General features: G+C 53.2%; 1 pseudogene; it reads right to left on the reverse strand.

The window, feature by feature from the left end:
• Positions 1–3,967: 3,967 nt before the first annotated feature.
• On the reverse strand, positions 3,968–9,916 carry LOC146172524 (uncharacterized; annotated as a pseudogene).
• Between the last annotated feature and the right edge of the window lie 1,630 nt (positions 9,917–11,546).

The raw sequence follows: 11,546 nt of genomic DNA on the forward strand, positions 1-11,546 counted from the left end.
CCGAGGTGATCCATCCCAATTTGTTGAAAGGGCATGATTGGGGGCGGAATCGGGTTTAGTAGTCCTGCTGGTCTAATCGGCGGCGTCTTGCGTCGTTGGCACTCACGACACGTCTTCATGTAGTGGGCAACTTCGGCAGGAAGTCGCGGCCAGTAGTACTTCTAATGGATTCGATGCAACGTGCGCGCAAATCCGAGGTGGCCTGCTGTGGGCTCATCGTGCAACGCCTGCAGAATTTCATGCCGGAGGCTTTTAGGCACTACAAGAAGCTGCGCGGTCTTGTTGGTTGCGAAGTTTTTTACAAGGAGGCCATTGCTTAACGCGAACGATGATAAATGTCGCCTGAACACACCAGGAGGGTGTGTGTGTGTGTGTGTGTGTGTGTGTGTGTGTGTGTGTGTGTATGTGTGTGTGTGTGTAAAACCTTTATTCGGAGAAAGCTTGAGGTAGCCGGAGCAACCTCACGCAAACACTAGGTGGGCTCCTCATTACAGGAGCCCATTGGCGACCGCTGCGGCTCGGGCTCGGTGAACCAGGGCCTTCTGGCTTGCCAGATCGGAGCAGCCGAGCAGGGCTGCCTCCCAGTCCTCCCGGGTGGGTTGGGTTTGGGGGTGAGGTTCGGGGTTGACTGACATGCCCACACCATATGGAAGATGTCCGAAGACTTCTCCGCACAGTGCGGGCACTTTTCTGTACAGGCATTATCAAAGTGTTTTAAAACTGCCGGGCACAGCAGCGTTTTGGTGTAAAGGCGGAGGAGTGGGCGTTCCTCTACCTTTGTAAGGCCCTTACAAGGCTTAGGATAAATTGCATGGCCGAATTGAAATAATTCAATAATTTCTCGAAAAGTGAGAGCCGGATTGGGTTCGAGATCCGTATCATATGGGTCTGAAGGCGCTGCCCGGAGAGTGAGCGCGCGGGCTGCGGCGTCGTCCGTTTCATTGCCTTCGAGGCCCATGTGAGCTGGAGCCCATAGAATCGTTCGAGACGCGGGGGCCCCGAGGTGGTCACTGTTTTGAAGGATGCGGTGCGCAAAGAGAGGAATGTACCCCTGTTTAATATTTCTGCAGGCCCCTCTCGAGTCGGTGATGATGACTCGTGAGTCCTTGTCTGCGGCGGCTAACGCGATGGCAACTTCTTCCACATGTGTTATGTCTTGAGCTCGGAACGTTAGGCCATTCACCGTGATTTTTTGATGGACGACTGCGGCTGTGTACCACCCCCCATGGTGAGGGCCGGAGGCGTCCACGTAGAAAATTCCGTGTTTGTTCCCATAGTGACGGGCCAGTGCCTCCGCCCGCGCAAGGCGCCTGCCACTGTGGTCGTCACGTGTCATGTTGGCCGGAAGAGGGCCTACGTGTAGGGCGTATCTCCAGATTTCAGGAATGCGTACGCGCTCTTCCGTAAATGTTGGGTGTTTGATGTGTAGTCGGGCTAATAGGCGGCGTCCCGACGGCGTTTTTGAAAGTCTTGTGTAGTGGTTAGTCAAGTGCGCCTCTCGGAGCTCCGCGAATGTTTTTATCATCCCCAGACCCATAAGACGCTGGTTGGATGTGTTGATCGGGAGATCGAGGGCACGCTTGTACATCTTTCTGAGAATCACTTCGAGAGCGTTCTCATCAAATCTGCGCAGGTGGAGGTAAGGAGTCGAGTAGAGTACTCGACTGGTCACGAATGCATGCGCCAGCCGCAAAGCGTCTGTGCACCGTAACCCCCCGCGTTTGTTGGAAACCCGGCGCACCATCTGGCCCACCTGGTCCCCCACCTTGCGCAGTTTTGCTAGTGTTGTATCAGCCCGTCGATGTTTGTGGATAAGGAGACCAAGTACTCAAATCTCATCGTGTTCGGGTATTGGACCGCTGGCCAGGAATAGTTCCATTTTTGTGGTGCGCTTAGGCGATGGGCGAATGTGCACAAATTCGGATTTGGACGGTGAGCACTGAAGGCCGCAGCGGCGGGCGTAAGCGTCTACGATCTGCGCCACTTGCTGCAGGTTGGCCTCAATGTCTCCAACCGATCCGTGTTTGGCCCAGATGGTTATGTCGTCGGCGTACAGCGCGTGCTGGATGCCTTCGACCGTCGCCAACTGAGCCGGGAGTTTCATCATGGCCAGATTGAAAAGTAATGGCGAGAGGACCGCGCCCTGTGGGGTGCCTCTCGTTCCCAGTTTATATGGGCCGTGTTCTTCGTCTTGTATTCGGATGAAAGATTGCCGTACTGAGAGAAATTGCTTGATGTACTGAAATGTGTTATGTCCACAGTTTGTCTGGGAGAGATGTTGGAGTATGATTTCGTGTGTGACATTGTCGAAAGTCCCCTTCAAGTCAAGGGCGAGTACTGCCTTATCGTTGAAGGGATATTCGACAGGGTTGAGAATTTCTCGGTCGAGTTGAAGCAGAACATCCTGAGCGGACCTTTGCGGGCGGAAACCGAACATGGTGTCTGCGAATGTATTTTTATTTTCCAGAAAACCAGACAGCCTGTCCCGCACCATGGTCTCCATCAGCTTTCCCGCACAAGACGTGAGGGAGATGGGGCGGAGGTTGTCTGTGTTTATGGCTTTGCCGGCTTTCGGAATGAAAGTTACCAGTGCGGTCTTCCATTCAATTGGTAAAGGTGCCTCACCAAGCCAGATTGAGTTGATGAAAGCGAGGAGGGTTTCGTAGGCGGCGTCGGGAAGATTGGCAAGCAGTTTCACAGTTATCTTGTCCCGGCCCGGTGCCGTTCCTCGTTTCATTTTAGCCAGGGCCGCCTTCAGATCATGCAACTGGAACGGTTGATCCAGATCCGCGTTCTCTGAACCTGCATACGAGTGCGCGGGTCCTCCGGGGTCCTGCTTAGTGCAAAGATACTGGTCGCGCAGTTTGCATGCTAATTTTGATGTATTTCCATCGAAGCTATGAATAGCTCGTTGGAGATGTTTTTGTGTTTCGGCGCGGGTTTGAGTCGGGTCAATTAGGGCACGGAAAAGGCGCCACGTGCTCCGGCTCGACATTTGTCTGGCCGCCGTGTTGCAGCGGTCTACGCAGTTTGAGTCGGCGAGTTGGGCCGCGTACTCTGCCGCTCGCTGAGTGAGCTCGGCGATACGAATTTTGAGCTTTGTTATGTTTTTGGCGGCGCCATCTGCGGACGAGGTGCAGAAGGTGGTTGTCCACCTCTGGAGTGGCCTCCGAGAGCTGAATTTGCGTTTCCACCGAACGAAGATGTGTAACCAATCCTTGTGCCCACGCGTGGTATCCTTGTTCGTGGATAGAAGCCGAACTGATGTAGCTTTGCCGAAACTTATTCCAGTCGGGTAGCCGAGCTTGTGCGTGGGGTCTTGCCAATGGTTTAGTTCTTACAGTGGTACTGATAAGGGAGTGGTCACTACCGAGGGTTTCCTCGGTGTTGATCCATTCTGCGTGTACAATGTTTTTGGTAAAGGTGAGATCCGGGCATGTATCCCGGGTCACTGAATTACCCATCCGCGTTGGATATGCAGGGTCAGTGTGAAGAGTCAGGCCCAGCGTGGACGCGAGTTCCGCTAGCTTGCGTCCCCGCTTCTCTTCACGCACGTATCCCCAGAGTGTACTGTGGGCGTTGAAATCACCCACAATCACCAAGGAGTCCCTGCCCGCAGCCTTTAGAGCGCGGCTAAAGAGTGCTGCGAACGTTACATTTTTGAGTCTGGGGGAGCAGTAGATGTTGAGTACGTGGAGTGGCGCATCTTGTTTCTTGAGCGGAAGAAGTGTCACCATCACGTAGGAATATTCAGCGTAAAGTTCTAAGTCAACTAGAGTAGCCGTATAATTTTTATGCACGCAGACGTAGGAAGAGGGGTCCTGCTGAAAGGTGATGTAATTTGTGAGGGTGACGCCACTCCCTGGCTTCTGGAGGGCAACCACCGCAGGAAGAGAGTCGAAAGTTGAAAGGTAAAGTCGGAGATCCGCCCTCTTTGCGCGGGAACGGAAGCCCCGACAGTTCCATTGGACAATTTGGACGGGGGTGGCCGAATTGGTTCTTGGGGAGCGCCTGATCTTAGGGCTGCTCGCCATGGTCATTTAGGCTGAGGAGGGGTTGTATTGACGCTGCTCCGGAGCCAACACTCGCGGGAAGGGGGGCATCCTCCATACCGGAGAGCGAGCAGTTGTCGTCATCGTCTACCTCAGGGGTGCGTCTAGAAGTTTTGTTAGGACGGCCGGGTAAGGGACCGCCGGGCCTGCGCGAGGAGCGTAAGGAATGCGCAATTTATTTGGCAATCATCGCGGGGATTGTCTCTTGCAATTTGGAGATGGCGTTGACCATCATTGAAATTTGATTTTTTATGGCAATGAATCGTGCCTCCGTGGACCCGAATCGGGCCTCGAATGCTGCCTCCAAGCTTGTTACCGCCTTTGGCACCACGAGCTCACTCTCCATTACCTCAGCCGCGGGAGGCGATGGCGGAGAAGACTGGTTAATTTTGGATTCCAATTCGTTAATTTTCTTAAGCAGCATCTCGTTTTGGGCCCTGAGTGCTGCTATTTGATCTTGCTCGGCGCTACGCGCCCTTGGGAAGGGAGTGGAAAGGGGGGAGAGAGAAGCAGCCCCACCCGAACCGCTCACCTGGTGTCCGTTTTTGACTGCGTTGACCCTGGCCCTGGTATCAAGGCGCGGCCCTGGTATCAAGGCGCGTTTCCGTCGTTTGTTTCGCCAGTCCACCGTGTGGTGGCGACACCTTCGATGGTCGTTTTTCAGCACCTCCTCTAGGTGGGTTCTCGATGTTGGTGATTTCCTAGCGAGGCTGATCGCCGGGAGGCCCAACATGGCGGCGTTTCGTCTCGGGCGCCATTTTTTTTTCTTTTTTATCTTGGGTGTGCGAAATTTTGCCGCACAGTCGCGAGAGTTGGTGACATGGGAGCCACCGCGCACAGAACACCGCGGAACACAGTTGTGAGGAGCCCGCACCCCCTCCACTAGCGGAGCTTGGAATCCGCAGAGTCCACAGGTGTCAGACTGTAAGTTTGGACATGCATCCGCGCGATGCCCGACGGCCCCACACTGGCCGCACGCAGGAATAGTTTTGTAATAGTTTCGCACAGAGACGACCATGTTGTCATAGTGCACGTAACGGGGCTTCTCTTTACCCGCGAAAGTGATGCGTGCCTTTTTGGATGTTCCGAATTTCCGGATTTCCAGGATGGTGCCGGCGCGCCAGCACACCCGGTCTTGGAGAGTTTCGGTGGTGTCCGAGTTACGGACCACGATCACGCCGTGGCATATGTTGCCGCCGTCTTGTCTCAGGTAACCCCGAAGCGGGATCGACCCCTTCTCGGTGTTTACTGCGAAGTCCCCGATGAGCAGGTCGGCCGCCTCGATGTCCGGGGTATGCACAATGATGATGTTTTGTTCTCGTGAGGGTAGAACGGAGACGGCGCTGGCCCGTTTCAGCCCGAGGTACGCCGAAATGGCAGTGCCGTAGCCAGTTTCCGTGAACGCCTCGTGAAGAGAAACACTTTCTCTGGGCTTTATGAGTATAACGTAGTCTTCGGGAGCCGGTTTGGGCATTGGGCGCGGCTTCCACTTCGAGAACGCCTTGTCCTTGCTTCCCGTGGCGCGCGTCGCGGGAGCGTTCATGTTTCCGACCGAAGAAATTGCGGCCGGGGCGGCGTCGAACGCCGCCATCTGGGCTTTGTCTTGGGAGCGGCGTGCAGCCGCTTGAAGTAAAGCTTGACTCCGAATTTTCGGGATAACCGTCGAATTGGTATCTCTGGTGGCGGGTACCGAGGTCCACAACATTGCCTCAGGGTCGTAACCGCGTATTTGATCCGCGGAAGTCGCGATTTTTTTCTCGGAGGGCCGATTCAGCCAGGCCAGGCGTCGGCGACGACGTTAGGCTTAACGACGGCGCCAACGTGGTCGGTCGAAAAATGGCCGTAGATTTGAAGAAAATCGGCCTACCTGGACGACTTTTCTATCCAGTTGTTCCGCTTGGTTTTTCGGATCGATCGATGCCAGTTTTGCCGGGGTAGGATGATTTGGGACGCGGCCCCAGCCGCAAATTGGCGGAGCCGAAACACACGCGTCTGCTCTCGTCGCGCGCTCGCAGCGCCCTCCCCCCCCCCCTCCCCAGGAGGGGAAGTGGTCTTTCCTTCTAAGTAATCGGCTAGCGCTTTCAGCTCAGGGTCTGATCGCTGTTGTTCTGCGAAACTGCTGGCGCTTACCGGTCCAAAAAAGGCGTCGTCGTCATCGTCCTTCGGGGGAGCGTCGACGGGAGCGCGTGATAAGCAGTCTGCGTCGGAATGCTTCCGGCCCGACTTATAGACTACAGTCAAGTCAAATTCCTGAAGTCGTAGGCTCCATCTGGCAAGGCGGCAGGAGGGATTTTTCAAATTAGCCAGCCAGCAGAGCGCATGATGGTCGCTTACCACCTTGAATGGTCGGCCGTGTAGGTATGGACGAAACGTAGAAGTGGCCCAGATGATCGCGAGGCACTCCTATCTCGGTCTACGAGTAATTGACTTCGGCTATAGTGAGGGACCTGCTCGTGTAGGTGATTACTTTCTCCTGTCCGGCACTCTTCTGGACGAGAACGTCTCCTAGGCCCACACTGCTCGCGTCGGTGTGAATTTCGGTCTCGGCGTTTTCATCAAAGGGGCCAAGTACAGGAGGGCATTGCAGGCGGCGCTTAAGTTCGTCGAAGGCTTCTCCTTGCGGCGCTTCCCATTTAAAAGGTACGTCAGCCTTTGTAAGCTGCGTCAACGGTTTGCGATCCGCGAAAAGTTTCTGACAAATCGTCGATAATAATTGCGCACAGCCCAAGGAATCGGCGCACAGCTTTCTTGTCGGCAGGCGGGGAGAATTGTAAGATTGCAGCTGTTTTCTCCGGGTCTGGGCGAATACCACCCTTGCTAACGATGTGACCTAGGAACCGGAGTTCTTCGTAGGTGAAGTGACCCTTCTCTGCTTTTAGCGTTAGTCCCGATGACTTTATGGCTTCCAGCACTGTCTGTAGTCGTTTTAGGTGGTCTTCAAAGTTTGACGAAAAGACAACGTCGTCCAAATATACTAAACAAGTTTGCCACTTCAAGCCTGCCAGAACTGTGTCCATTACTCATTGAAATGTGGCTGGTGCGGAGCAGAGGCCAAATGGCATCACCTTGAACTCAAAAAGACCGTCCGGTGTTGAATGCTGTCTTCTCGCGATCTCTTTCGTCGACCTCAATTTGCCAATATCCGCTCTTCAGGTCCATCGATGAGAAGTACCTTACGTTGCAGAGCCGGTCGAGAGTGTCGTCGATGCGGGGAAGCGGGTAGACATCCTTCTTAGTAATGCTATTCAAGCGGCGGAAATCAACGCAGAAGCGAAGTGTGCCGTCTTTCTTCTTCACCGAAACGACTGGTGCCGCCCAGGGGCTCTTCGATGGCTGGATTACGTCATCACGCAGCATTTCCTGAACTTGATCGCGTATGGCCTGGCGTTCTCGCGGCGATACACGATACGGGCTTTGGCGCAGAGGTCGGGCGTGTTCGCCCGTTATAATGCGGTGCTTGGCCAGTGGTGTTTGTCGTACCTTCGATGATGACGAGAAGCACTCCGCATAGCTTCGAAGAAGACCGAGAATCTGGTCTTTCCTGCTGTGAGTCAATGCCGGGTTGATGTCAAATGTGGGCTGACGGAATTCGTCCGATGCGTCTTCCAGTGTTTCGTCGTGGAGGGCGAATACATCTTTGAGGTCCTCTAATTCGTCGAGAAAAGAGATCGTCGTGCCCTTGTTGAAATGCCGGTATTCTTCAGTGAAGTTTGTTACCAGCACCTGAGCTTGTCCTCTCTGGAATTTCGCGATGCCTCTTGCGATGCCGACACCTCGTTCCAAGAGCAAATGGATATTTCCTTCGACGATGCCTTCAGCGGTTTCGATGTCTGCGCTACCTACGCTGACTGCGACGCTTGATCGGGGCGGGACAGTCAATTCTTCATCGAGGACGTTTAGAGCGATGTGTTGCGTCGACGACGTCGTAGCAAGAATGGCTTTGTCTGCAGAGAGCTTGATGAGCTTGGATCGCAGGTCGATGATAGCCCTATGTTCATTTAGGAAGTCCATGCCTAAAATCACGTCGCGGGAGCACAGCAGCAAGACCACAAAACTAGTGCGGTAAGTACGCCCATTTACTGTTATTCCTGGCTTAGGCATAGTTGTGAGTCAGCGCTTGTACTGTGGCTTGCTTTTATCTTGTGCTTTGTCTTCGTGTTCGCGCTGTTTATAATAATAATGGACTGTAACTATTATCAAACAGCGTTTCTTGGCTTTTCGGGCCAGATTTTGTGGTACTTTGCTAGGTTTAGGAATGTCCTAGCCTGTATGCTCCTCCAGGTTACTGCCTCCTGTCTGCTGAGATCTTTGTGTGGGGCTGCGTATCGTGTTCATTCTAATTTGAAGTATTGTATTAGTTCCCCGTACGTGAGAGGGGTTGAAGGCTCTGGGGCAGCTGGCGCAGGTGCCCGGAAAGTATGCACTCGAGCTATTCTGTCGGCAGCCTCTTTGCCGTCGATTCCTTCGTGTGCCGGTATCCACAGGATTGTGTGCTTCATGTTGCCCGTCTTTTTTTCCTGCTTCATTATTCGGTGTGCCTGTTTGCATACGCGTCCCAGGAGGAAGGCACGACAGGCCTTTTGGGAATCGCTGAGTATTATGTGCTTTCTACCTTGGCTGCTGACGTGATTAACTGCAATGGTAATTGCAACTTCCTGTGCATCTTCTATGTAGTTATTGGTCTTGATCGATGAGCTGATCACCTCTCTTCCCGTGTGATCAACTGTGGCGGCTACCGCCGCTTTTCTCCCTAGCTTTGAACTGGCGTCTACATAAAGTAAGTCACTATTGTTTCTGACGACGTTGTTTTCTATGTGACGACTTCTCGCTTTTCGTCTTTCGCTGTTGTGCAGGGAGTCCATGTTTTTGGGAATTGGAAGCATCTGGTATTGAGGCTTGCTTTCGGGAGTGAGTGTTTCTCATAGAAGGTTACTTTTCTCGTCGATGGGTCGTCCCATAATGTTCAGTGTCTACCAGTCCGACTTTGTTCTAGTCTGCGTTCTTGGCAGGCCAGGATTTCCGTTTTGGTGACATTGTGGTACGGTAGGCTATAGGTCCAGCGGGGGACTGTCATCGCCGTTACTATTCTGATGGCGTCCTTCTCCTTTAACCCTCCGTTCCTGTTTGCTGTTCTTCGAATCATGCCACAGACCTGATTGGTTGCCCGAGTCAGAAGACGGATTGTGTGCATTCTTTCCCCGTGGCTCTTTAGCCACATACCTAGTATCCTCAAGGTTTTAACTTCTCTGATTTCTTGGTTTTGAAGAAGGATTTGAATCGGCTCTGCCATGATGTTTTTCTTGTGGATTATAATGAACTCGTTTTTTTCAGGGGTGCATTGCATGCCGTTTCTTCTAGCAATTTCTTCAATGCCATATAAAGCTCTTTGCAATTTGTCTTCCTTTTCTTCCGCTGATCCTGTCGCCGTCCACACAGTAATGTCGTCGGCTTAGATTATGTGACGAATTGTAGGTATATATTCTCTTATATACAATTCTAGGTATGCTTTCTAATTTCCTCGCAATCGGCACCATGGCACGATGATTAAACAGAAGGGGCGAGATGATGGATCCCTGCGGGGTTCCTTCCCCGGCAGTTGCTCTTTCGTGTGTCCTGATACCACCGACCCTTATCGTTGCTGTCCGGATGCTGAGAACGTCCCGGACGGAAGTGTACGTTCTCTCCCAGCACCCGGTTTCCGATATGCTATCGAGAAATGCTTTGTGGCTGATGCTGTCAAAGGCACCTTGTAGGCCCACCGCGAGGAGGATACCTTCGTTTTGGGCTGATATTCTATCCAAGATGTCGTGCTTGATTTGCAGCATTACGTCCTGTGTTGACAGGTTCTTCCTGAAGCCGAACATCGAGTTTGGCAGCAGTTTTTCGTCTTCCAGGTAGTCTGTGAGTCAGCTACTCTGATGATTCTTTCGAGCCATTTTCCTATGCAAGATGTAAGTGAGATAGGGCGTAAGTTGTCCAGGCCTAGCTTCTTCCCAGGTTTGGGAATAGTTATAATTTTCGCATGTTTCCATTTCGCATGTTTCGGAGCTTCAGCGCTAGCTGGGCCGTATTTCCTTGAAATGCGTGTATGGCTCTCTGCAGGTGTTTCTGCGACTCGGTGCGCGTCTGGTGTGGATCTATGAGACCTCGGAAGAGACGTTATGTGTTTTTGACAGACATCTGCCTAGCTGCCGCGTTGCACCTCTCTACCCAGTTAGCGTCCGCGAGATGCGCCGCGTATTCTGCCGCCTCTTTTATTATCGCCGCGATCCGGGTTTTTAGCGTGCGGTTATGTTTCTGCCTGCACCATTGTTTAACCATGCTTCGTCTGGCTTCCCAGAGGTGGAGGAGTTGGGTGTCCACATCCGTCACCGCCTCAGAGAGCTTTACCCGCGTTTCCGTCGAACGGAGACTGGACAGCAGCTGTTTAGTCCAGGCTTGGTATCCCTGCTCCTGGATAGAACTAACATTATATTCTTTTCTGAATTTTGCCCAGTCCGGCATCCTAGTCTGCCCCGTCGGTCTGGTAAGGGGTTTAGTGCGGATCGTTATGTTGATCAGACAGTGGTCGCTACCGAATGTTTCCTCCGTTTTCGTCTACTCCACTCGCTTCGTGTGAATGCTCGACGGCCGGATCGACGCGCGGACGCGTGGTCACGTGGCAACAGATCCGTGCTGACGCGCGCGGACCATCCGCGCTCCAGTCCTTTCGTCTGAACCTACCTTAAGGCCGCGGTGGTATATTCTCTCATGTTTCGGCGCGCGCGCCGCAGAAAGCCGCGATGGAAACTAACAGCTTCCAGAACGTGAGGCGACCAATTGCGCAATCTTGGCCACCGCGCTGCACCTCCTCGCCTTCTTCAACATGGGCTGAGTCACGCGTGCATTCCATCGCACGGACCCGGCCCTCCTCCTCACTTCGCTCGGGAAGGCTGCGCGTGCTGACGATGTTCGAGTACATTCAAGACCATTCTAGCGAGCCGAGGGGCGGGGGGGGGGAGGCTGAGTTTTGACAGCGCAAGGCCGTTTCTGCTCCTCCTCCGCACTATTCCGCGCCTAGAATTTTCTGCGCTGGAAGAGCGCGCCGCGCAGCCATCGGCGGTTCTGGTTCTGTTTCTCGCTTGGAGAAGCTAGCGTTAGCAGGCAGGCCCCGACTTAGCAGTCGTTTTAAAAGAGCAATGAGCTCATGTTGCTGTTAGCGCGTCAGCTCGTGCAGCTGCACGTAGTTTTCTTTCAATCGCCTCTCTTGTAGTATAATCGCCTCTTTTGTAAACAAGTTTTCTGTATTTTGTGTTATTATTGTTATATAAAGTTAAGTTTCGTCGTTTTACTTCACGTTTGTCGTCCTTCACCTCAGAGTGTTTGTGCGTGAACTACACGTTGCCTGCCGAGTCGGCGAGCACCTTGGAGATGTGCGGAAGATTTGAAGAACAAAGAACCTGACCTTTACTGGGTCGATCCAGTCTTCCGCATCTTCAGTGGGCAGTCCTTTGA

Source organism: Amblyomma maculatum, unplaced genomic scaffold (assembly GCF_055883805.1).
Source record: "Amblyomma maculatum isolate TAMU_Amacu unplaced genomic scaffold, ASM5588380v1 scaffold_13, whole genome shotgun sequence".
Classification (NCBI taxonomy): Eukaryota; Metazoa; Arthropoda; class Arachnida; order Ixodida; family Ixodidae; genus Amblyomma; species Amblyomma maculatum.